Below are 25,230 nucleotides of genomic sequence, written 5' to 3' on the forward strand. Positions count from 1 at the left end.
ATGATGGCTCTCCGCAATAATTTAGTACAGTGCAAAGTACTATTTCCGGCCTCCGTTCCTCTTGTAAAACACAAGTTGTTTAGTTTAATGAAAGGTTTGATCAGGATGAACGGAGCGGCACCTGAAAGAGGAGCCGAGGAATTCAGGAGGAATTCTCATTTGCAATAACAACCTGTCACGTTCACACAGTTCCACGTTCATACCTGGAAGCTGCTCAGTACAACCACAGTCTGATCTGCTGCCACTGAGCAGCTCCACTGGAGCGGATGGAGGTTAAGGGCCTTGCTCAAGGGCACCTCAGTGGTGGTAATGAGGGAGGGATAAGCTGCTCTTTCACTTTCCCCATCCAGATTTTATCTGGTACGGTCTGGGGATTGAACCGGCGACCTCCCGGTCACAAGCTTGCTTCTTTAACCTCTAGGCCCCTAAAGTAGAGTAGGAGCAGTGGTATCAATCTCACAATTGTGATTTCCATTGGATCAGAGTACTGTCACTTGGCTGCTTGTTCTTCCAATCCTCCCAGCATGTGTCATATGACCAATTAATGTTTCCATGACAACTATCCAAAATTCTGATACCATGGAACCCGGCACTGGGATTGAATAGGAACAGACCGAGCCTATAGAAAATGTCCTGTCCAATATTTCCTGTATTTCTAGGCAGATTTTCTATGCTGTATTCTGATAATTATAATATTATTATACACACTAACATGCCATTTAGTAGCTAAAACAGTATTGTGAATCGCATACTATTTCCCATGAAATATTACAGTAAGCAACCACTGGACGCTACGCCAGCATAAGTATCCCACAATGCAATGCGGTAGTAATGACAACGTCCATAACAGACAAACGGGCCGCAACCAAGGCCACTCTGTAACGTCAAAAATGCTTTAATTTACTGTTGGTCTAGTTGCTTACCTTTTCATATATATGTACTAGGGGTGTATAAGATATGACTTTAGGAAACATGACACTCGGGACTCTCCTGGGTGAAAGTCCCATTTTTGTGTTTTTTGACCCATATACCCCCCCCCCCCAACCAACATACTACTCGCTACCGTTGTCACTCTTAGTGCTACGTCATCTTCAAACCCCGTGTAGCTGCTGCTCTGCCCGGTGCGTTACACAAACACGCTGAAGGGCGCTTTTTTCGTCGCTTCTGACGCTGACAGCCACTGTCCAAACGTCCGTATTTTACGAGTTGGGAATGAGAACGGGTTGAAGATACACACTACTGTTTATTTACACAAAAGTATGTATGTAACTGTAGTATGTATATTGAGCATACTGTAGTGCGTAGTAGTTGTCAAGCCTGTGGTCTTCTGCTTCTGGAAAAAGAAAAGAGGCAGTCAAAAGAAAAAAAAGTCGAAGCAAACCAACAAGGCAGAACAGCCAACAGCCAAAAAGCTCTCACTCTCACTTCTTTTACAGTTGTCTGTTTTACTGGTTGGGAAAAGAAACATCAGAGCCAATCAGAGCTTTGTAGAAGGAAGTAAGAATAGAGACACAACTTCCACAAGCACACACAGCTGATAATATAAGACAGTGGCAAAAAAAGTGCTTGTGATAAAAATGTGTGCGACAAAAAGTATGATTTTTAAGTTTAGTTTTAGTATTTCTTTGTATTTTTTCATCATTGTATGTCTTGCATTTGTATTCAGACTAGAGCTGTAATCGGGCCTTAAAAGTTCGGCCCAACAAGGCCCGAGCCCGACAAGTACATTTTGACTGACAGCTTTTTAAAAAGCCGAACCCGTTTACAGCCCGACATTATTCAAATGTGCGCACGCACACACAGCTCTTTAGCCTTTTGTCAAGAATGAGTCATTTCTACATTGTTTAACACCATTTATTCATGACTAACGGAGGCTATCGGCCACTTGGAAGTTGGAACAAAGAAATAAAATAAGTCCTCCAGAGGCCAGCCTCCGTTTCACCTCTTCAGCATCCATTTTCGCGCTAATCGAAATGCATCACCTGGCCGCTCATTTACCGCGCAACCCGGAGCGCAAGTCCGAGCCCGGCCTGGCCCGGCCTGGCCTGGCCCGTGTAAAATGATAGAGATTAAGACCGAACCATTCCAACACGTTCTCACACTCATCTCGTAAAATATGGACGCTTGGTCAGGTGCCTTTGTCGTTCTTATTGACGCTAAAAGTCTCCTTTAGCGCTTTAAGTAAACACGCTTGGTCGGGACTATTGACGTCCCTTTAGCGCTATAAGTAAACGTGCTTGGTCGGGACTATTGCCGTCCCCTTTAGCGCTATAAGTAAACGTGCTTGGTCGGGACTATTGCCGCCCCTTTAGCGCTTTAAGTAAACACGCTTGGTCGGGACTATTGACGTCCCTTTTGACGCAGTTATGTTAAGGAAAAGGTCGTGGGTGGGTGTACGGTTCTGTGACACGCGGGAGGAAAGAAAAAATGACTATAGCAAGCGTGACGTGAACCCTGCTCTCCTGGGTGAAAGTCCTGTGTTTGACCCATCTACCCCCCCAACCAACCTCCTTAATCCTCTCTAACTGCTGCTCTTCCCGGTGCGTTACACAAACATGCTGAAAGACGCCTTTTTCGTCACATCAGACACTGACAGCCACTGTCCAAACGTCCTTAGTTTACGAGTTCAGAATGAGAACGGGTTGACCGTTCGGACAAAGATCTTCAGTTCTGATTCAGACACTTTATTAATACCAATGGGAGCACATTTATTTGCAGTTTTCCAGTCCACACAGTCAGTTCCAACATACACTCACCAGTTTAGTTTATTATTTACACATACTACAGATGCATATACACATAATCAATATAAGATGTGATGGAGAGATGTAAAAAAAAACTCAGAGGGGCTTAATCAGGGCGCTCTCCAATACATAATCCATTGAACATAGAAAAGAAAATGAAAAAACTGTAATTAAAGAATTAAAAGAAAAGAAAAGAATGTTTTTTTAGAAGATTATTTGTGTATTATGTATTGGCCAAACTGAGCAGCTTGCCGATGTTTAAACTCAGCAGGAGTCGACATAACGAGTTTCATTCCCCAGTCAAAATATCTTAAATCCATAACTTTCTGAGACCTCGGACTTGAATGAGTAACTCAGAGCAGAAATTCAACAATTGCTTGACTTTTAATTGGATGGAAACCAAAAAGTAAGACACTTTTAGACACAATTATCCTTGGTACAGTAGTAGAGTAAGTTCTAAAACTATTAGAAGTTTTTCAAAGGGTGGTGACTTCTCGGAGTAACGCTCCACTCCGCTGCCGTCTGCGCTCCTGTTGTTGGCGGAGCTGTGATATTTGGATCATCTCCGGACGCCTCGGCACAGACACAAAATAATTACATCAAAAGACTTGTCGGCTGTATAAATGGTGTTATAACTCAAATCTAAGAGATACCAGATGCATTATTATTTTTGTTGTTGCACTACACTGTTGCCTGAAACAGAGGCAACAGAGTTACAGAGGGGTGGGTGATGCAATTTGGGGGATTTTATCTGGGCATGAGCAGACAAGACGGAGGAAAATAAGATAAATCAGAGGAAGGAAAATGAATTAGAGAGTGTGTGTGTGTGTGTGTGTGTGTGTGTGTGTGTGTGTGTGTGTGTGTGTGTGTGTGTGTGTGTGTTTATCTGCAGGCAGAACACTCGCATCTCACACTTCATCTCAGACTCAATCTTCACGCTGCTGCCTCGACGCACCCGGAATGACACACACACACACACACACACACACACTCACTGCAAAAATGCTTGACTCTGACTAGAATTGAAGATTTTCCTGTTTTTTAAAATGTAATTTCTCTGAAAAATATTAATCTTCCCCCCCCGAACACTGGAATTTCTTGAGTATTGACTTTTGTACCTATGACAGTCGTGTGACAGCATTAATGAGGCAAATGGAAAGCATCTTTGGTTCATACATAAAATAGTATTCAGTGTGCCCACAATGTAGGAACATAAGACCTAATTTAGAAAATGTCCTAGAAATGTGGGAACATAGGGCTGACCCCGTTTGTTTGACCCTTTTTTAAGTTTTTAACATCCAGCATTGTTTACATCCATGTTTACTAGCATACAGTGTTCATAACCTGACATTGTTACCGCCAGCTGTAGATCAGTGAAATAGTAAGACACCATTGGCAGGACTGTGTATCACGTCACAAAACAGGGACCCACATCCTCGACACGGAACCTTTAAGACCAAAAACACTGATGATGATGCAAATGGGAAGTTTGGCTTAATTTGTTAAATAGTAAAAAAACAAAATCAGCAGTGTGAGATGTAGGGAATTATGTCTAAAATAAGGCCCTAAGGATGTCAAATCTGACTCCAATTTATTAATTCCTCTTCTTACATCGGACTTATGTTCACCAGAACACAAGGATCAATCGGAGACGAAGAGTTCAGTTTACTGAAGTCCAGAATTTATGTTATACACACGTGTGGGTTCACAAAAAAGATCCTAAGTTTCCCTAGCCACAGACAAAAAGTGTACGGGGGTTCAGGTCCACTCAGTCTCTCTCAAAATGATGAACCCCGTCTAACCATATCCCTAATCTTTTTATCTTCTTCCTTGATGGCGTCATCCTTTCTGTCTCCGGGCAGATTTCTTCAGTTCTCACACACACACACACACACACACACACACACACACACACACACACACACACACACACACACACACACACACACACACTGACCCAAGAGCCACACCTCTGTCGTTCCACCTCTCCGTCAGGTACTAAAAAACTGTTTCTAACATACACGTCACATTCCTGAACTACAGTATAATGTAATCAAAGCTTAAGCTAACCATTCGTGTGCCGGTTCTACGTCTCATGACTACACACAACTCATGTATATTATAAACATTTATACTGAGAATAACACATCTAGTTTATAGAAATATTTCTACAGAGGTGTTGAAAAAAACAAAAACAAATATGAAATGATACCCAGCTTCACGAACAAACCACACGGCTAAACCCCCCCAAAGACTCACTGACACACCAAGGACAAGAGAAATGTTTCTGTTAGTGCAGAACTCCATCTGCTCTGGTTGAAAAAATGATCAAAACATCCACATTGAGATGTTTTTGTTGCACTGCTTTTGCTAAACTAAAGGACGAAAAAAACATGATTTCAGGACTCAGAAACAGACTATAGATGTGTGTGTGTATATCACACACACACATCTATAGTCTGTTTAAATATATATATATATATATAATATAGATGTTTCTACAGAGTGTGTCTGGCGTGTGTACGTGTACAAGAGGAGAGTTAGCCCTAATACATATGCATGCATGCATACGCTGGTGTGAAACAATACACATGTTATGAAGACACACATACACTGAGTATATACAAACAAATGCAAGATGACGCATTAGCATGCAGTTTGCGCGCCCGCAGAGCCACTCAGACGTGTCAATCTCCCCTCCGAGCTTTTCAAGCGGCTTCAATTTCGTCTGATCTCAAAGATTTATGAATTTGGAAGTCAGCAGATAACACATCCCCTCATATCACAGTTAAGCCTGTCACAGCGCAGCGTCGGAGGGGTTGAGGGGGAGATGTTTTCCTCTCTTCATGAGCGTGGATAAGCACGGCGGCTGGAGGACGAGGCTGTCAGCCAATCAGACGCTGTTGTTGCCACAGAGTCTCTGGCTCAAGGCCGTCGCTTCTTTCAGCTTCTCGAAGGCCTTTTTCCCCCAAAGTGTTCACCTGACACTGAAGGGGAGAAAAAAAACGTATCTGGATGGCTGCTGAAGAGCTGCTGTGAGTTCTCAGATTGAAGTGAAGGTGAAAAACATAAATTTTATGGTTTTAAATAAAAGCAATCCAATCTGGCCAGGCTGACATTTTGCCTGGCGGCTCGGTAAAGGACAAACAGAGATCCACAGAGGGAACTTTACACAGAGAGTTCAACATTTGAATTTCAGTGAACACACAAACACGTTTATTTATTTCACTTTTACGGACATATATGCAGAGTATTCATGAGTTTTTGAGAAAGGATGAAGATTAACAAAAAGATATAATAACGAAATGACATGACAAAACAGGATTTTCACGCTGCAGCCGACTGAAAACATGCTTCTCCCTTGTGGATTCACATTCAACAGTCCCAAACATTTCTCAGTTTCACAAATGTATTATCTTGAAGTTGTGGGCGGTTCATCGTCGCCCAAAAGAAGGCGTTATTTCCAAATCCATGTGTTTCAAGATCACAAGATCCTACCATGTGGGTGTCAATCCTTTTCAAGCTACAGGAATAAACATTCTTTCATTGTAATCTAGTCAGCAGGTGTCGGCTCCAAGACGGTTAGACAAAAGGTTTCTTCCTGCTGTGTGACAAAGATCTTCCTCCTGTATGCTAAGTTACAGACATGATCTAATTAACACAATAAGCTGCAGAGTACATTGTGAATACATCAGAACATCAGCATTGTTTTAACTTTTTTAAACTCAAACAATACAGAGAAGTATGCACCCAGTCAGGGCCCCATAGACACCAAACTATAGAAACCTTGAAAACCTTTTTCAACCATTTTCAAACAGTGTGCTTAGGTACGTTGAAAAGAATAAATACATGGCCGCCCGGGTAGCTCAGTTGGTAAAGGCCCAGGGGTTCAAATCCGACCTACGGCGGTTTCCTGCATGTCTTCCCCCTCTCTCACCCCTTGAATGTCTGACCTGTCCTGGTGATTAAAGGCGGAAATGGCCCAAAAAAAGAATCTAAAAAAAATGACGGTTCATTTTGCACCAAGCGTCGCGTCACAGAAAGCACTGCTCATAACAGTACACACATTTTAAGATCCATAAAATCAAGAAAAGGAAATGTTTATATGTTTACATAGGATTCCGGTGGGGACGGTGAGGACGGTGGGGACGGTGGGGACGTGTACCTATCAGATTTCGTCATGAGTCATTTTGTACCCACCACTTTTTTTGAAAACCTCGAGCTCAATGTAGTTAAAAAAAACTAAAGTTTGTAACACATAATTCTTGAGCGACAGATGCCAACAAATCCACAAAAATCTCTATCCCCACAGGGCAGGCACACACACACACACACACACACACACAGTGACATTAGTAGATATGTAGTCTTGCATTGCATCGCCTCCACAAGGTCTGGCTAGTCCACACAGCCGGACGGAGCAACGGTGCCGCTGCAAAATAGCCCCGGTACAATCCACCGGAGGTTAGAACGCCAACACAAAGAAAGAGGAAGGGGACGGACATCTGGCTAAAATCAGGTACATCCGGCTGAATTTCTGGCGGCACTGGAACAATCCTGGAAGTGGAACGTCGTCGATATAGACTAGTCACGTCCTCTTCCTCTCCTGGCAGTTTTCATGCATCGGTTCGATGTTGTTGGCTTCGTAGTTGCTGCTTTGACATCCAGTATGTTGGTGTTCAATGCTGAATATCCAGCTGTCAATGTCCCGTTGACGGACTCTGTGTCTGATCTGAGGCCTTGCTCCTGTGTGAGGCCTTCTTCTGCAGCAGGGAGAAACATTTCAACAGCATCAGGGCTTTTATTGGTTTCCAACTGCTCGACAGTGCAGCAGACTTACAGTGAACCAGCTCAAGTCAGTCAGAACATTTGTCAGCACTCACAAAGATGAAATATGGTCCAACAACAAAATGTTGTTAGCCGCAGGAGCTTTTTCCTCCTTGGTTTGATTTTGGGTTTGAGAACTTTCAGCAACTTATACTTTTTTTGTCTCCAGATGAGATCTTGGGAAATGTAGTTTCTACTGAGCACAAAAAACTAACATCCGCGAATTCCAGAAATTTGACATGAACAGCACGATGCTGTGCTGAGACGTCACCTGCAGGACAGCAGATTGACATCATTACTGCCCAAATACACGAGCCGACTGCTAGTGTTAGTTACTGAGGCAAAAAAAACAACAACTAGTAAAGCCCAGTCCGGTCTGCAGCATTCTGAAACCTGCCAGTTCACACCAATGAGACGCTGTATCATCTCTATAGCAACGACTCTTTGTACTTCCGTTCTAACATCCGACTTTTAGGCTTTTTTTGTAGCTGGATATATGTTTTCCGTCTAAATATGAATGTGGAGAACGTTAGTGATAGTGAGATGCTCTGTAGTTCGAATGAGACAAGAATAATGGTAATGGTAACGGTAATGGACAATTCCCCTTCCAACCTGTAGCGGAGAAGTTCTCTAGTGTTGCTTTAAGTGGTGCCTTTTATATTTAATTCAATGTTCAATAAAAGAATGTTAGAAATGAAAGCAGCAGAAATGAGTACACTCTGTTCATTTATCGCAATATCGTTATCGCGATGTTCAACAACGTTATTGCCCATCGCGTAATCTGAACTATATCTTTTGAGACTACGTTCCACCCAGACAACTTTCTCACCAAGGCCCCATCATGCACTGCTGTGAAACTGCAACACGCTCCCTCTTCACTCAATCAAAAATATAAAGAAAACTCCAGGTTTTTGTTATATCGTTTCGTGAAAGACGCGTCAGGGTTCAACAGTAAGGGTTGCCCGATGGCCCGGGGCAAGTAACTTTGAGAACCCACTTGCCCGTTTGTATCATGATCATTTGATTTGAATGTGCAGTTGGCCAATCAAGAACTGAGTTGGCGCTTGATGCTTCTGACGCTTTTTATGACATTTTCTTTCACATTTTTGATGCTTTCAACGTTTGACTTTTATTGACGTTTTTCTTCACATTTTTGATGGGGGTTTTTTACACTTTTTTTATGCCTTTCTTCTCAAAGTTTGAAATTTCTTTTCAGATATTCTTTTACTTTTTTCTGACTCTTATTTTGGAGGGTTTTTCTTGTATAGGGGCCAGGAGAAATTAATTTGGGGCAAGTACAATTGTTTTTTCACTTCAAAATCAAACCATTGCGTTGAACCCTGCGTGCAATTTACACCCCTAATCTGAACTATATCTTTTCAGACTGTGTTCCACCCAGACAGCCGAGAACTCGACTGTGCTTTTGTACCTTTCTCCCCAAGGCCCCATCATGCAATGCTGTGAAACTGCAACACGCTCCCTCTTCACTCGATCCCAAATATATAGAAAACTCAAGGTTTTTTCTCTTCAGTGTTGACACGCTGGATGTAAACAGCCGTTTGAAAGTGAAGGAGAAGTGTGAAGTGAAGAAAACCGAGACTGTCAGAGCGTCTGAGCCGTGTGCAGGTAACACCGAGCGGAGTTTACCCCCGCTGCTGTGACTGATGATTCCGCAGAAAAGATGCGCCGCTCTACAATGGCTGTTGACAAAGCAGCTGTTTGACCGACCTCCTGTTTTGACAGCGCTCACTGCTTTTCAAAGTACTGCTTTCTTCTCTTTTCTGCAGCGAGATGGATCTGTTTCTGCAGTGTCCTTCACCTTGCCCGTCTTTCCCCCCCCCACCACCATCCCACCCTTTCGGTTTTCCTTTGATTCCTGCGGCAGTATTACAGCTCCTCGACACGTCCATCGCCCAGAGCGAGCGTCTGGTTTTGTCTACTGTACCTCAGAGAAACAGGCAGGTCCAGCTGTATATATAAATATATATATATATAACCTGAGAGGTTCAAGGGGAGTTCAGGCCAAGACAAGCCTGTTCAAACATTTCTACATTAAAACATATAGGATAGTTTACCTCCAGAGGGGTTCTTCCTGCTCATTTCATGGCAGCGAGTTATAAGGTTGAGTTATCACAACATGCTTTTCACCTCCTTTTCTGCAGGGAGAATGTACAGTGCACTCAAAACTGTCTTACAGTGCATTACAATGAACTACTAAGGCAGAAAAGTTTCCATGATACCGTTTATATATACATGGAAGGCATTATATTCAGAGAGAAAAACAGAATTTCAGAAATTAAAGTCATAAATGAATGAGGAAAACTCTTTTTCGGCCCATTTCTCCGACGCTCCGTTGTTTTCCGACCTCTCAATAATCCGAAAAATTCCCTTTTGTCCTACAGCCCACTAGTCCGACGTCCCTTTTTTTCGAAAAAAAATAAACCCTCTGCTCCGACATCCCATTGTTCCGACCATTTAGGCTTTTGTGGATCACCTCCCATAATCTAAAATCTGAATCTCTGGTCTCTGTCCAGCTTATTAACACATTTAAACGTTGATCAGTGAGAAGACGCCTCTTCTGGGCTGTTTCAAACAGGAAACTTAGGGATTCCCGTTAAACAAGGCAAAAATCCTAAAGAAATATTATAAATAATTGTCCCTAATAGTAAAATTATCAGGCCAAGAGTCAAAGGAATAAATCTTGCCGTTCAAATGCCAATTAAATCCCAAATAAAAAGGAGATCTCTCCATTTTGGAGAAAAGTAATTCCGCTTGTTATTTTTGATTCAGATTTTAGATTATGGGAGGTGATCCACAAAAGCCTAAATGGTCGGAACAATGGGATGTCGGAGCAGAGGGTTTATTTTTGTCTAAACAAAAGGACGTCGGACTAGTGGGCTGTAGGACCAAAGGGGAATTTTTCGGGTTATTGAGAGGTCAGAACAATGGAGCGTCTGAGAAATGACATGACACCAATTAAAGCTATAGTGCGTTGTTTCTGCCGCCTCCATGAGGAATAATTAATAAGTAATAACAAAACTGTCAGCGCGACGCCATGATACAAGTCTTCCGAGGTTTTTTGTGTGTGCAAAGAACCACATGGCTTCACTTTGCAAGGTTGGGTCTATTATACATATAGGGGGTAATATTCAGTGATAAAACTGAAATTTCAGAAATTAAAGTCATATATTTACAAGAAAAACTGTCAAGGAACCACATTGCTTTACTTTGCAAGGTTGGATCAACCTCAGCACACAAAATACCATAACGAAAGAAAAAATATTTATTATTTTCTGTGAATAAAGTCACAAATTTAGGCAAAACAAAAATCTAGAGAAAGTGTTTTTTTTTTGTCAAGGAACCACAGAGCTTCACTTTGCAGGGTTGGCTCAACCTCATCAGACAACAGACACCGCCGCTTGCCCTATGGTCCCACAGCCCTATGTTCCCACAGCCCTATGGTCCCACAGCCCTATGTTCCCACAGCCCTATATGGGGTCCCACAGCCCTATGTTCCCACAGCCCTATATTCCCACAGCTCAATGGTCCCACAGCCCTGTGGTCCCACAGACCAATGGTCCCACAGCCCTATGGTCCCACAGCCCTGTGGTCCCACAGACCAATGGTCCCACAGCCCTATGTTCCCACAGCCCTATGGTCCCAAAGCCCAATGGTCCCACAGCCCAATGGTCCCACAGACCTATGTTCCCACAGCCCTATGTTCCCACAGCCCAATGTTCCCACAGCCCTATGTTCCCACATTTCTAGGACATTTTCAAAATGAGGTCTTGTGTTCCTACATTTCCCTTCAATTTAAGCCCTATCCTCCCACAACATTTTTTAGGATTAGGGTTAGGGGGCTAAAATCTGATACAAATTCATGAAAAAGGAAATGTGGGAACATTGGGCCTAATTTGGGGAAAAATGATAGAAATGTGGGAACATAGGGCTGTGGGAACATAGAGCTGTGGGAACATAGAGCTGTGGGAACATAGGGCTGTGGGAACATAGAGCTGTGGGAACACTAGAGCTGTGGGAACAGTAGGCTGTGGGACCATTGAGCTGTGAGCATAGGGGCTGTGGAGACTATAGGGCTGTGGGAACATAGGGCTGTGGGAACATAGGCACGCTCCCTTGTATATTACGATTCCCGCTGTTAACACAAACACCTTTTGAGTTTCCCGTAGATGTCACCACCGATATCCTGACATCTGTCCGTTGCGTTGTAGTTCCTCGTGATGCACAAATCATGTTTTTTTCTGAATTAGACCCAATTCACGGCAATGTGTCTCCAAAGTCTGGATGCTTCTTGCGGGCTAAAATCACGAGTATTTCCTTGATGCTGAATCCAACTCCATCCATCTTCGTCCGCTTATCCGGTATCGGGTCGCGGGGGTAGCAGCTCCAGCAGGGGACCCCAAACTTCCCTTTCCCGAGCCACATTAACCAGCTCCGACTGGGGGATCCCGAGGCGTTCCCAGGCCAGGTTGGAGATATAATCCCTCCACCTAGTCCTGGGTCTCCCCTGAGGCCTCCTCCCAGCTGGACGTGCCTGGAACACCTCCCTAGGGAGGCGCCCAGGGGGCATTCTTACCAGATGCCCGAACCACCTCAACTGGCTCCTTTCGACGTGAAGGAGCAGCGGCTCTACTCCGAGCTCCTCACGGATGACTGAGCTTCTCACCCTATCTCTAAGGGAGACTCCAGCTACCCTCCTGAGGAAACCCATTTCGGCCGCTTGTACCCTGGATCTTGTTCTTTCGGTCATGACCCAGCCTTCATGACCATAGGTGAGGGTAGGAACAAAAACTGACCGGTAGATCGAGAGCTTTGCCTTCTGGCTCAGCTCCCTTTTCGTCACAACGGTGCGATAAATTGAATGTAATACCGCACCCGCTGTGCCGATTCTCCGACCAATCTCCCGCTCCATTGTCCCCTCACTCGCCAACAAGACCCCAAGGTACTTGAACTCCTTCACTTGGGGTAAGGACTCATTCCCTACCTGGAGAAGGCACTCCATCGGTTTCCTGCTGAGAACCATGGCCTCCGATTTAGAGGTGCTGATCCAGTATAAATTGATTTTGTAATTTACAGCAGGCGGAAAAAAACGGCAACCGTGCAAAGTAAAGGTTCCTTGACAAATAAAACACAATTTTTAGGAGTTTTGTTTTACATAAATATGCCAATTTAGTCTCAGAAATACTGTTTTTTTCTCAGAATAATACCCCCCTCCCCCGGCTCCGTAATCTTTGTTTTTTACCTAAAAATGGCCCTAATACGCAGTCATAGCATAGTCCTCTACAAAGAACTCTCTTTGGAGTAAATGGGTGAATGATTTCGGACACATACCTACATACAGGAAGTATAATAGGAAGGGCGGCCTGTTGTTTGTTGCTTCATTTAATGGCTTCACTGCTGAATAATTACAGTCCAGCCCTGCAGCACTAATGGCTGCTAACATGACACACACACACACACACACACACACACATACACACACTCAAATATATGAACAAACACACAGCATTACAATAAGACAGGATGTAAATGAGCTTACATATATACACACACACACACACACACACACACACACACACGTACAGTATATATTGATGCAGGCACACACATCTCAATAAAAGGGAGGTTTAAATGAGATTTGTCTCTCTCTCCATCTCTTTCGCTAGCTCGCTCACACACACACACACACACACACATGCATGCACACACACACACACAGACTCTTCCTGTCGGTGAGTGAAGTGTCAGGTTAAGCAGAATGAATGGACTCGCTCTGAAAACACAAATTGCTACGTAAACAGATTAGAGTGAAAACAGAGTCCTCCACTCCTCCCCCCCCCTCACACCACTCCATCTCTCCATCATCCATCCTCCCTGTCTCTCTACCGTCAACCTCTTCTCCACAATTTTCTCTTTCTCTAGTCTTTTTCCCTCTCTTTCGCTGCTATCCTCCTCTCTGTGTCTCTCTGTGTACAGTCACAGCAGCATTAAAACAGCAAGATATCAGATGACCGTACATCTATTTAAGTGGAACTGTGAATCATGCCAAGGGGGAAGGTGAGGCTGCAAGAGGGACTTAAAGTACTCATATCATGCTCATTTTCATGTTCGTAATTGTATTTAGAGGTTGTACCAGAATAGGTTTATGTTGTTTGATTTTCAGAAAACACCATATTGTTGTTGTACTGCTCATTGCTGCAGCCCCTCTTTTCACCCTGTGTTCAGGTCTCTGTTTTAGCTACAGAGTGAGACCTCTCACTGCTGGAACATCTTTGTTGGCAGTCGCACATGCTCAGTAGCTAGGTAAGGACTACTAGCCAGTCAGAAGCAGAGTATGAGGGCGTGCCCTGACAGTACCTAGGTAAGGACTACTAGCCAGTCAGGAGCAGAGTATGAGGGCGTGCCCTGACAGTACCTAGGTAAGGACTACTAGCCAGTCAGAAGCAGAGTATGAGGGCGTGCCCTGACAGTACCTAGGTAAGGACTACTAGCCAGTCAGGAGCAGAGTATGAGGGCGTGCCCTGACAGTACCTAGGTAAGGACTACTAGCCAGTCAGAAGCAGAGTATGAGGGCGTGCCCTGACAGTACCTAGGTAAGGACTACTAGCCAGTCAGAAGCAGAGTATGAGGGCGTGCCCTGACAGTACCTAGGTAAGGACTACTAGCCAGTCAGAAGCAGAGTATGAGGGCGTGCCCTGACAGTACCTAGGTAAGGACTACTAGCCAGTCAGAAGCAGAGTATGAGGGCGTGCCCTGACAGTACCTAGGTAAGGACTACTAGCCAGTCAGGAGCAGAGTATGAGTAAACATAAAGATGTCTCAGTCCCTCTCTCTTCCCCTTTCTTACCCCAGATGTCGACCGGATGAGTCTTATTCCAGTTTCACCACTTTCAGGTTGCACTTCAAACGTCTACTGGCAGAGTTTCGGAGATGGAGCAACTTCAAGCAGTTTGTTCTTCACCAAAGATTTCTAATATTGTTTGGAGTTGTTTTAACTGACATTTTTAGTCTTTTAAATGCATATTGAGAACATGTTCTCAGCTCATTTAGACAAAGGAACAGATGCTTTGTGGCTGTACTCAGTTAAATGACTGTAGCACAGTGTGTCTTTTATCTGCATTTCCTGTATGTGCGCAGCAGGAAAGCCTCTCTCCTTTGCAGCTCCCTTGGCTGTATCGACATCACTCCCCATTTACTATATAGTACACTAATGTATATTTACTGTCGCCATTTTAGTGTCCGCATTCAGTGCTGCATTTAGTCTCCATATAGTAGATTCCCACAATGAAATGAACAAAGTGGTGTCCATGGTATGTGCCTGACTTCTGCCGACAGTGTCTCAATGCAACGTGTTACATTCTATGGACACGGAAATCACCATGTGGACAATAAATCGGTCAGTGATGATGCCTTGAATCTCTATAGATCCATTACAATGTTTGTTCAAAATAACTCCTGCGTCCCCTACATACACACGGGTACTAGGAACAACTGGATATCCTCTCCTCTCCTTCATCCAAAATGCATGTTTGATGCTTTCATACGTCAACACTTTGACTAACGTTAGCTTGGAGAGCTAATGTACCTGTTGGGCAACTAAAGAGAGACAGGACAGAGACTAAAGGACAGACTAAAGAACATGACACCACCCAAACTCAGGGTTTCTCCCAGTGTTTTTCACAGGGCCTAAGTTGCCCCCCACCAGGCCTAAACCATTTGGGGGAAACAGTTTTTAAACTACAGTTACAGTGGGGCGGTTGAACACATATTTTTAAATCTCCATTTAGCGTTTTATTTTTTTTAAGATTATTTTTCGGGCATTTTAGGCCGTTATTCATACAGGACAGCTGAAGACATGAAAGGGGAGAGAGAGAGGGGGGAACGACATGCAGCAAAGGGCCGCAGGTCGGAGTCGAAACCCGCGGCCGCCGCATCGAGTACAGCTCTATATATGGGCGCCTGCTCCACCAGGTGAGCTACCCAGGCGCCCTAAATCTCCAGTTTTTTCAACAACTTGAGTGAAGATAGTGACCTCTTCTGAAGAGTCCATGTTTTTTAATCCTCCGTGTCCTCCTTGGCTACTAGCAACTAACTGTGTGGAGGAGGGGGGGTGCACGATCACTGAAGGCTTGTATCATGTGGACGCACGGACAGAATTGTTGTCATTACTTAGAATTCCTCATGGGGGCGCCAGAAACTACGCACTACAGCTTTAAATCAACGGCCATTTGTGATTTATTTGTTCGGTCTATTTTAGTGATGTAATGGTATGAATATTTCTTTTTTTGAAAAGGGGGCTTTTTTTTGGATAGACAGGAAAGGGGGAGAGAGATGGGGCCACGCAGCAAAGGGATTCGAACCCGGGCCGCTGCAAAGGACTCAACCTACGTGGGGCGCACGCTCTTACTGGGTGAGCTAGAGGTCGCCCCACGGTATGAAAATGTAAAAATAGTGACCAAAATGATCACGGTATTCCGGTATTATCGCGTAAAAGTGTGTTCACTATGTTCAGAAAGCACTGAGAGGCCTACACCAGCTGAAATAGTTTCAAAAAGTGTAACAGTGTTTATTATATTACAAAAAATATAGGCAAAACCTGTCAGGAACATTTCCAGCAGTGCAGGTTTAAATTATACAAATCCAAACATTCAAGCTAAGACATAAAGAACAATATGTAAACAAATCAAAGAAACACCACTAATTAGACTCGGATGAAGCTGGGAAGGATTAAACACACGGTTTCCAAACCGTGGTAATCCAGCGTGATAATAATGATAGTTTAAATGAAAACGGTAATTGTTATCGTCAACATTTTCATCGTGGTTTGCCGTTACACCAGTAATCGTTACATCCCTAGTCTAATGGCTGCTCTCCGTACAGTAAAACTACAGTTTCTGTTATGAAGGGAGTAGTAAATAAGTGAACGAGGGAGTGCTTTTTGCTCTATGTATGAACACATAAAGTACACGCTTCATAAAATGTTATTTTTAAGTCAATTGCCAGGCAATTTAGGCAGTTCTAAACACACACAACTTAAGATATGGGAGCTAAAGAGCTAAAGAGAAAGACCATTACACCATAAAGATACCAGAGCAGAGAAAAGAGGCACGAACACGATGCTGCATCTCATGAACACCGACACACTGACTCACATGGACTGGACACTTGGGGATGACTCTCGGTCTCTCTCTGAACTCCAATTGTCTTTCCGTGTGTCTGTCTCCCTATTTGTCTGTCTGTCTGTCTCTATCTTCTACTGTCTCTCTCTCTTTGCCTGCCTGTCTTTCGGGCCTCTCCCCCTTCCTTCCTTCCTCTCTCTCTCTCACTCTCGTTTCGGCTCGTCATCAAAACTGGCAACACGCTCTGACACTGGAACCACACACTTGTACACACACACACACACACACACACACACACACACACACACACACACACGCACAGGTTGCAATCAATATGCAATTTCCCCTCTGTGTATAAAAGATGGACCTACTTGGAGGCTGTCGAGCCGCTTTTGAGTAACGGCGTGTCTACATGGAGTGCTGCTGTAATTCTCATAACTGCCCTGCTCGGCCCCTAAATTGTGATAAAAAGGATTTCATCATGTGGGCAGATGCAGACACGTACGGCCGAGGGGAACGAGCGCTGATTTATGCCTGACTTCCTGTTTCATCTCTTCTCCATCCGCAGCCAAAACATGAAAAGCAGAGAAACAGATTATTTGATGGAGCGCCTCAACAAAAAGAGTCATTGCCCCTCGACGCTTCAGAGACACCAGAGCTGCTTTCTGGAGCTTTCCCGATCATCTCATGTAAGGGTTTTGAAGTGAAGACGATACCGAGGAGACCTTTTTCTCATTAGACTCAAAGTTTGAATTTAAGAGGGACAAGAACTGCTCTGCTGCGCTCTGAATGCAAATCAAAGGGTAACTACTGTTTTTTTATCTATGTTTTTATGTCTAAGTGACTGATGGGAACAACAGAGTTTAGTCAGGATACTGTTTAGAAAACATTTCAAATTTTTTTTTCAAATGCTATAAAATTGAATAAAACACCCAAAATTCAATGAAAGTAATCATCAATTGTACCTGCGAAGAATGTTCTATGGCTTCCACACAACGAACATCACAAGGGTTAAAGGAGAAAACTGAAACGACAGCAAAGCTCGCTCGTTTGTGAGCCGCCCACAGCCAACAATTCAATTAAAGCAAACAGCCCGACACACAGCGGCCCCGTGCTTTCTGGCACCGCTCGCCTCTGCGATTTAGAGACTGGACCAGCCTCCGGGACCGAGATTTAGGAGCCCAAAGTCCAGTACATTACATAATGCACCCGGCCGCGGGGAATGGTCCATTCTCATCTCCAAGGCAACAGGTGAATTTTAACAATGCACATTTGAGAGGCTCGCAGCTTTTCTGGAATACAATGCCCCCTCTTGCTGCCAAGCGTTTATGGTAATGCTCCATTCACTGGAAGAATGGCGGATTAGTGCAGCGATGGAGCTGGATGAGCGCCATGTCCGTCCTGCTGCAGCCGGGGCCCCGAGGAGCCGCCGCCAAATGATGGCCCGAGGCCGAAACCTTGGCATGATGGGAGGGCTGGGGGGTCACAGGTTCATGTGGTGGTTTAAGATTTTGGATAATGTTTTTCAGTTTTTTTCATCAAAATACATTTCTGCTTACTGTGTAGAAAGTGGACACATTTTTCCCAGAATGCCTTTTTCTTTTTTTTTTGGGGGGGGGGGGGGGGGGGGGGGGTTGTCTATCATTTGTTGTGTGGTGATTTGAGAAAATGGCTTAAATTGCTTCCAGCAGAAAACCCATTTTAAGGTCTTTTATCTTCTTAAACGTTCTTTTAAATTAATTTCTGTATTTTAAATGTGTGCTTTATATGTCTTATTTAGTTTCCTTTATGCAATACATAAAGCATGATGAAACAAAGTATTAAAAGTCGAATATAAATTGCCCACTTGCCTCATTTTGTTGACTACTGAAGAACCAGTCCTATTTGGGGTCACATTAGAGTTATTTTGTGTGGAAACAGGTTTTTATGAATGAAACTTTGCATCTGCACATCTGCTGTTTGCTCCTCCTGTGTTCAGTCGACGAAGAAGAAACATGATTATTGTAATGAACGCGGCACAGAATAAACTAACCTAGAAGCACGACACACAGACAGTCAGGTAAGAGCTAAAGTTCTTGTCAGCTTTAATCCAGAAACAGGCGAGGGTGGAAACCAGGAAATCAATCAGAGAAGGCAAACTGTACCAGGCAGGGGTCAGGAGGAGGAATCATCAAACATGGGAACAATGCTGGGGAGCCAGCGCCGAGGCAGACTAGACAATCTGTCGGAGAACTAGTAGACATTCGCCAGTGTAAACGTATACTACTGGGCTGATTAGGGGAGATAGGAAGCCAGTGAGTACGTGGGTAGAAATTCCACCCCATGTCCCTAATTTTGGGTCAGATGTCCGTCCCCTTCCTCTGTCTCTGTGTTGGCGTTCTAACCTCCGGTGGATTTCTGAGGACTGTGGTTAACTGCTCCTCAGATCTCTGCAGGGTAAATCCAGACAGCTAGCTAGACTATCTGTCCAATCTGAGTTTTCTGTTGCATGACTAAAACTACTTTTGAGCGTCCACATGTTCCACCAAAACAGGTTCCTTCCAGAGGCTATTTTGCAGAGGCACCGTTGGTGGTTTGAGTTAAAACACTGGTCCCCTTAAGTAGTACAGGGACATAAACATCCGGGACATGAACTGTGCTCCCCAGCTTGAAAACCCTGTGTTTTAAGGCAGTGACAAACCAACCCGATAATCGGCCGTCGGACAGTCTGGCGAGGTCGGTGACTCGAGTCGGTTCGGTGTGTTCCGTGCCATCGTCCGTCTGAGGGACCGTCGGCCTTCATTTCAGCCGACCTGACGTTGCATCGCAGGGCGGGCAGTCGGACTCAATGGCCAATCTGATTGGTGGAGCGCTAACCCGGAAATGACGAGCGGGATGAGCGTGACTAGAGTCTCTCAAAATCTGACAAAAATCTGTTTCTTGATCTGAAATGAAGACAGATTCAGCAACTGCACGGCCTATTTCTCGGTTAAAATGTTTAAAACTATTTTCGTAAAATATGAGATCGTGTTCTGAACAAGCCGCCGTGACAGAGAAACCAGACCCACGTGACACGTTCGTCCAATCAGCTGTCGGTTTTGGGCGACAATACAATTTAGCGTCACCTGCTGTTATGGAGACGTATTACACACTCAAGTCGGAGTCGCTTAGGTGTGTTCCAAGGCACTGTTTGGACCTCGGGGAGCCGACTGATCAGTCCGACTGCCTTTTCTGCCGACGGCGACCGTCGGATTAGTGTGTCAGGGGCTTTTTGAGCCAAACATCCCCCCCCGACCTCCTCCCTACGAGGATCTCTGCAGTCTTATACAGCAGCAGTCAATGTGGTGCTGACAGTAATAAATACGTGGAATACATACAGATTACAGAGCTTTACTTTTCATAGCTATATGTATGAATGGTTCATGAGAACAGCGTGTCCACAGCTTTTTGTTTAGGTAAACTAAAAGAAAGTTTAAACTTCTGTCATCTCTTTAGAATTTTTTTTTCCCTTCCACTTTGTCATTTGGCAGCGCCCTTGGTATTTACTGTAGATGGATTTTGTCTTTCACAGAGGCTGAGTGATGGCCGAGACTTTTAACAAGTTAGTTGTCTGCTGATATTGCTGAGAGGCGGGGGGGGGGGCATAGTCCTGGGAGAGTTGAGGCTCGCTATCTGGAGTGCTGCATCAGACTGGAAATCTGAGCCAGAAAAAAAGATTTAGATCGGATTTATTCTTTCAGCTCTTCCTCCTGACTGAGGGGGAGATGGAGCAGGCAAGGAAGTCAGACAAGAGACATGTAGGGGATTGACAGCACCATCCTTTCAGCCTCACCCCGGTGTGATGGACTGAGTCTAAAACATACATGAGGACACACACACACACACACACACACACACACACACACACACACACACACACCTGTCTGTCACTACACCTGCTGATGAGTCGTCCCCCGAACACTGATGCTGGCTCCCAAGCCCAGACCTCATACTTATTCTAAGGAGGTTTTGAATCTGCAGTGACAAAAATGAGTGTCAGTGTGTATCCTGATTTTTGAGTGAGCTGCTGAAGGGCACTGTTGTCCCACAATGCACTGCACAAAGACAATGGAGTAGCCTATCACAGCTGGAAAACCTTGGTGGAGAAAAAACAAAAAAAAATGAAGCAATAAATCCACATACGTTTGGATTTGCCATGTAACCTTTTGTGGTACCTTACCTCCCATTGGTGACCCCATTTTAATTAATTTTTTTATTCTAGGAAAAAGGTAAGCCTTAAATCTTTGGGGGAAAAAAATCATTGGAAACATTTTTCTTTCCACTTCTTGAAGTTTAATTGGTAGTGGTGTTCTGATGTAGCCTGGTTCTACCAGACTCTGGTACACTAGCCTGGTCCTACCAGACTCTGGTACATTAGCCTGGTCCTATCAGACTCTGGTACATTAGCCTGGTCCTATCAGACTCTGGTACATTAGCCTGGTCCTATACCAGACTCTGGTACATTAGCCTGGTCCTATCAGACTCTGGTACTCTAGACTGGTCCTATACCAGCCTCTGGTACACTAGCCTGGTCCTACCAGACTCTGGTACATTTGTACAGAGAGTCGGGCCCCTCTCCATTGCCAAGTGTTAACTTCCTTGAAGGCGGGTACTTTGTTGAAGTTTAAAACTATTGGATCTGCCCAGAGCCACTCTGGATCTGCTATAACCAATCGCTAACGTTTGGTCGTGACGTCAGCTTAGCATCGCTAGCGTTAGCCTTAGCCAACTCTTTCACCGCTAACGGAGCGAGCTGTAAAATCAAACTGTTCCCGAACCCCTAGAGGAGGAGGGCCACAACATCATGGCCACCAACACAACTCAGCAAAGATTGTTCTTGCTCGGGCTTTAACTTCTGGATATTCAGCAGCGTTGCCAAAACGGACCGAATGGCTTCGCTCGCATCTTTCTCCGCCGCAATTACGGAACTACAACTCTAGCGCACAACTTCAACATCATCGTTTTCAGCCACTCCCTCTGTTCTCTGATTGGACCGCCAAAAATTTGGCTGGAGAAAACCCAAGACTATACTGCAAACCCAGACGGAGTACTGAAGGGAAATGAAAATTGAGCGGAAGTACGTAGGAGGGCGGAGCCAGGCTAGTTCCGATGTCCCCATTCAAAACAAGTTTAACATCAGTTCCTGTTAGTAAGAAACATCAGAGATGTTAAAGGTGCCCTAAGCGATGTTGGGTGACATTACTTCTTGTTGACGTTTCGAAGTATTGTCAAACAAAACGGAGGCTATAGCTCTCCCCTCCCTCCTCATCCTCCCGCCCCCTCTCCCTCCCTTCCGTGCTTCCTCAAACAGTCATGAATGCGCATTGTGGAAGTAGCATACATGCTAACGCTGCTGTGGTGATGGTTCAACCAACTCCTTCTTGTCTGTTATTGGCTGGAACACTGTTATGTTTGGTGGTGCAGGTTGGCGCAGGTTGTTTTTGTTGGTGTTTGTGGAGCCTGGGCTGTCTACAGAGACCGTGTTTTTTTTTACAGTGTGTTCAGGGGACAGGCAGCTAGCGACTAGTGAGGAGATGTTTGTTGTATGTGATAACAAATGTTGTAGCCTAAAAAACGTGTGACATCGCTTAGAGCTCCTTTAAAGCAACATTAGAGAACTTTTCCCGCTTCGGTGCCCTAGGTCCCATTATGTCTCATTCGAACTACAGATCCGCTACCCGATCTGGCAAACTTGCATAGTGCGATTATAGCCGATAGAGGGCCGCAAAGCGAATGCAGAAGTGCCGTTCACCCTGTTACGAGTTGATGAACCACTGAAACGATTTTGGAAACATTATTTTAAGGTACAAAAAGGTCTCTAGTGTTGCTTTAAGTCTTTGAGGCAAATTCAAGTTATGTTTTGTGACAGCTGAAAAGTCCGGGTCTTACAAGTCTTAAATCCGTTGAGTCCAGAGTCAACCTTGAGTCTGTTGACAAGTCAGAGAAAACCGACAAATCTGAGACAAGTCCTGAGTCTCTGTTCAGGTCCTGAGTCAACCTTGAATCTGTTGACATGCCCCAAGTCAGTCCCAAGTCTGTGACATGTCTCGCCAAGTCTTGAGTCGGTCAACGACTTTGAGACAAGTCTTAGCCACTTCCCTAGTCAGTCTACAAGTCTGGTAAAGTCTGTTTCAAGTCTCGAGTGAGTCGACCAAGTATCAAGTCTCAGATCCACAAGTCATTCGACAAGTCCATGGCTTAACGCTTTAAAAACTTGAGAGATGAATGAAATAAAGTTTTGTTAATTCTCTGCATTTATAGTTTCCTTCTCCGCCCTTTTGGTTCAACCTTCTTCAACTTTAACACAATGGATATTTTCAAAGAAATTAAACCATGAAAGCGCTATGTACATTGCTGTCCTCATTTTTATGACTTCAATCTGACTTGTTGTGTTCGAGACTGTCAAGTCTACAGTTCTGGTAACTACACTACACTGGTCTGGATCAACGGTAGTACATTTCCAGGATAATTGCCTGACATACAGTGCTTGTCCCCCCGCTTTCCGCTCTTTGTGTGTGTTGTCTTTCTCAAAATCCCTTCACTACGGAAACAACAAACTTCGAGCTACCAAGCTATATGCTAAAAATGGCATTGAATGGCAAAAAGTTTTGAAGAACATTTGGACGGTGCAACAAGTCAGGTCTGCTTGGTTCTTTCAGGGAATGATTGTAAAGATTTACAAAGAATATGTTTAGGGCGTTTCCTCTCTAACTGGGACGTTTTGGGACCGATTGGTGGGATTGCTCTGGACGAAGTACACACGGAGATACACTGGTAAGAGCCAATGAAGTAACCATGTATCAGCTGATTTAAATAGCTCACGTTACTGTATTGTGTCAACAGTTAACTTCATTTAATATTGTATGAGGCGTTTTATTTTGCGGGGTGCAAATGTTCCACCAAAACAAGTTCCTTTTCGATACCTTTTTTCAGAGCCACTCTCGCTGCGTCTGGAGCTTAAGATAAGATAAAATATACTTTATTAATCCCACACTGAGGAAATTCCTGTGCTACAGCAGCTCAAAGGAAAAATTTACACACAATACAATAACACAAATACACATTAATTAGACCGGAGAAAAAATATACATAAACTATAGGAAATGGAAAAATAGAATAGAATTAGTTATAATAATAATAGTAATATAACAACCGTATTCACACAATAAACACCCTTATATAAATAGACAGTATATAAACACAAATATACAGATGAGTAAGGTGCGAATGAATAGAGATGACATATTGCACAGTTGGAGGTGACACAGAGTAATAAATAGATAAATGTGCATAGTGCAGAATATTGTCCAGTGATAGCAGTGCTACATTATGATGTTGCATTAAAGAGTCTGACTGTGATTGTGACTGGTTTAAAAGAGGTTTTTTTCTCCTATCCCAGAATGCATCTGTAGTGAAGCCATACCTTAATCCACAGCGCTGTGGAGCTAGGTCTGGCATCGATCAGTACATTCATTTGGTATATAGTATGTATATTAGAAGTATTATAGTAGTAGTATGTAGTATTGAAGAGGGACATGACATCTGCCTTCATCTGAATTACTGATTAGGAAGTTTTCATTTACTAGGTCATATAACGTTATAAGGTCAAACTTATAAAATAACTATCACACCTACTATCATTCTTTTCTGTCAGGCATGAGCTTCCCCATATCACAGCCAGAATCACACACCATCTTGAGACAGCAGAGTGGCAGCAGCGAGGCCGCTGCTGCTGTGAGTCGAGCGTCTCGTCGAGCGTCTCGTCGAGCCTGGCAGCAGAAGATCTCCGTTTCATTCTTTTCCTCGGAGAAGCTGGCGGCTGTCAGCGCTGCAGACCGGTCGGCTCTGCTGGCTGTCACCTAGCTTCAGAACAAGAAACTATCACTGACAGCTGTCACACACACCCCCCCTCCCCCCCCCCCTCCTCCTTGTCCTCCTCCTCCGCCTCATCTTCCTCCTCCTGGCATCGCTCCTGCCAGCTGACGCTGCCCTGACACAGGCCATGATGCCAGCCGGTCTCGTCTCATCCATAAGGCATCACGCTGCTGTTCTTGCACACAGCGGTGGAAGAAGTATTCAGATCCTTTACTTGAGTAAAAGCACTAATAGCACGCTGTAAAACATACTCTGTTACAAGTAAAAGTCCTGCATCGAAAATGTTAATTAAGTATAAGTATGTAAGTATCATCAGCAAAATGTAGTCAAAGTATTAAAAGTAAAAGTACTCGATGCAGAAAAATCCTCCCATTTTAGAAAGTGTAAAGGATCCAAACTGTTGTGTGTTTAATGGTCTAATCATGTCAGCTTGACAGGACTTGTAGGCCGTTATATTGTTGGCTAGTTTACTTTAAAATAAAACATCAGATTTTATAAACTACATGTGTTTTGTGTGCAGGAATCTTAATGTGTAAAGTAACTAGTAACTAAAGCTGTAACAGATGAATGTAGTGGAGTAAAAAGTACAATATTTCTCTCTGAAATGTAGCGGAGTAGAAGTAGAAAGT

Source organism: Sander vitreus, chromosome 10 (assembly GCF_031162955.1).
Source record: "Sander vitreus isolate 19-12246 chromosome 10, sanVit1, whole genome shotgun sequence".
In the NCBI taxonomy this organism is placed as follows: domain Eukaryota; kingdom Metazoa; phylum Chordata; class Actinopteri; order Perciformes; family Percidae; genus Sander; species Sander vitreus.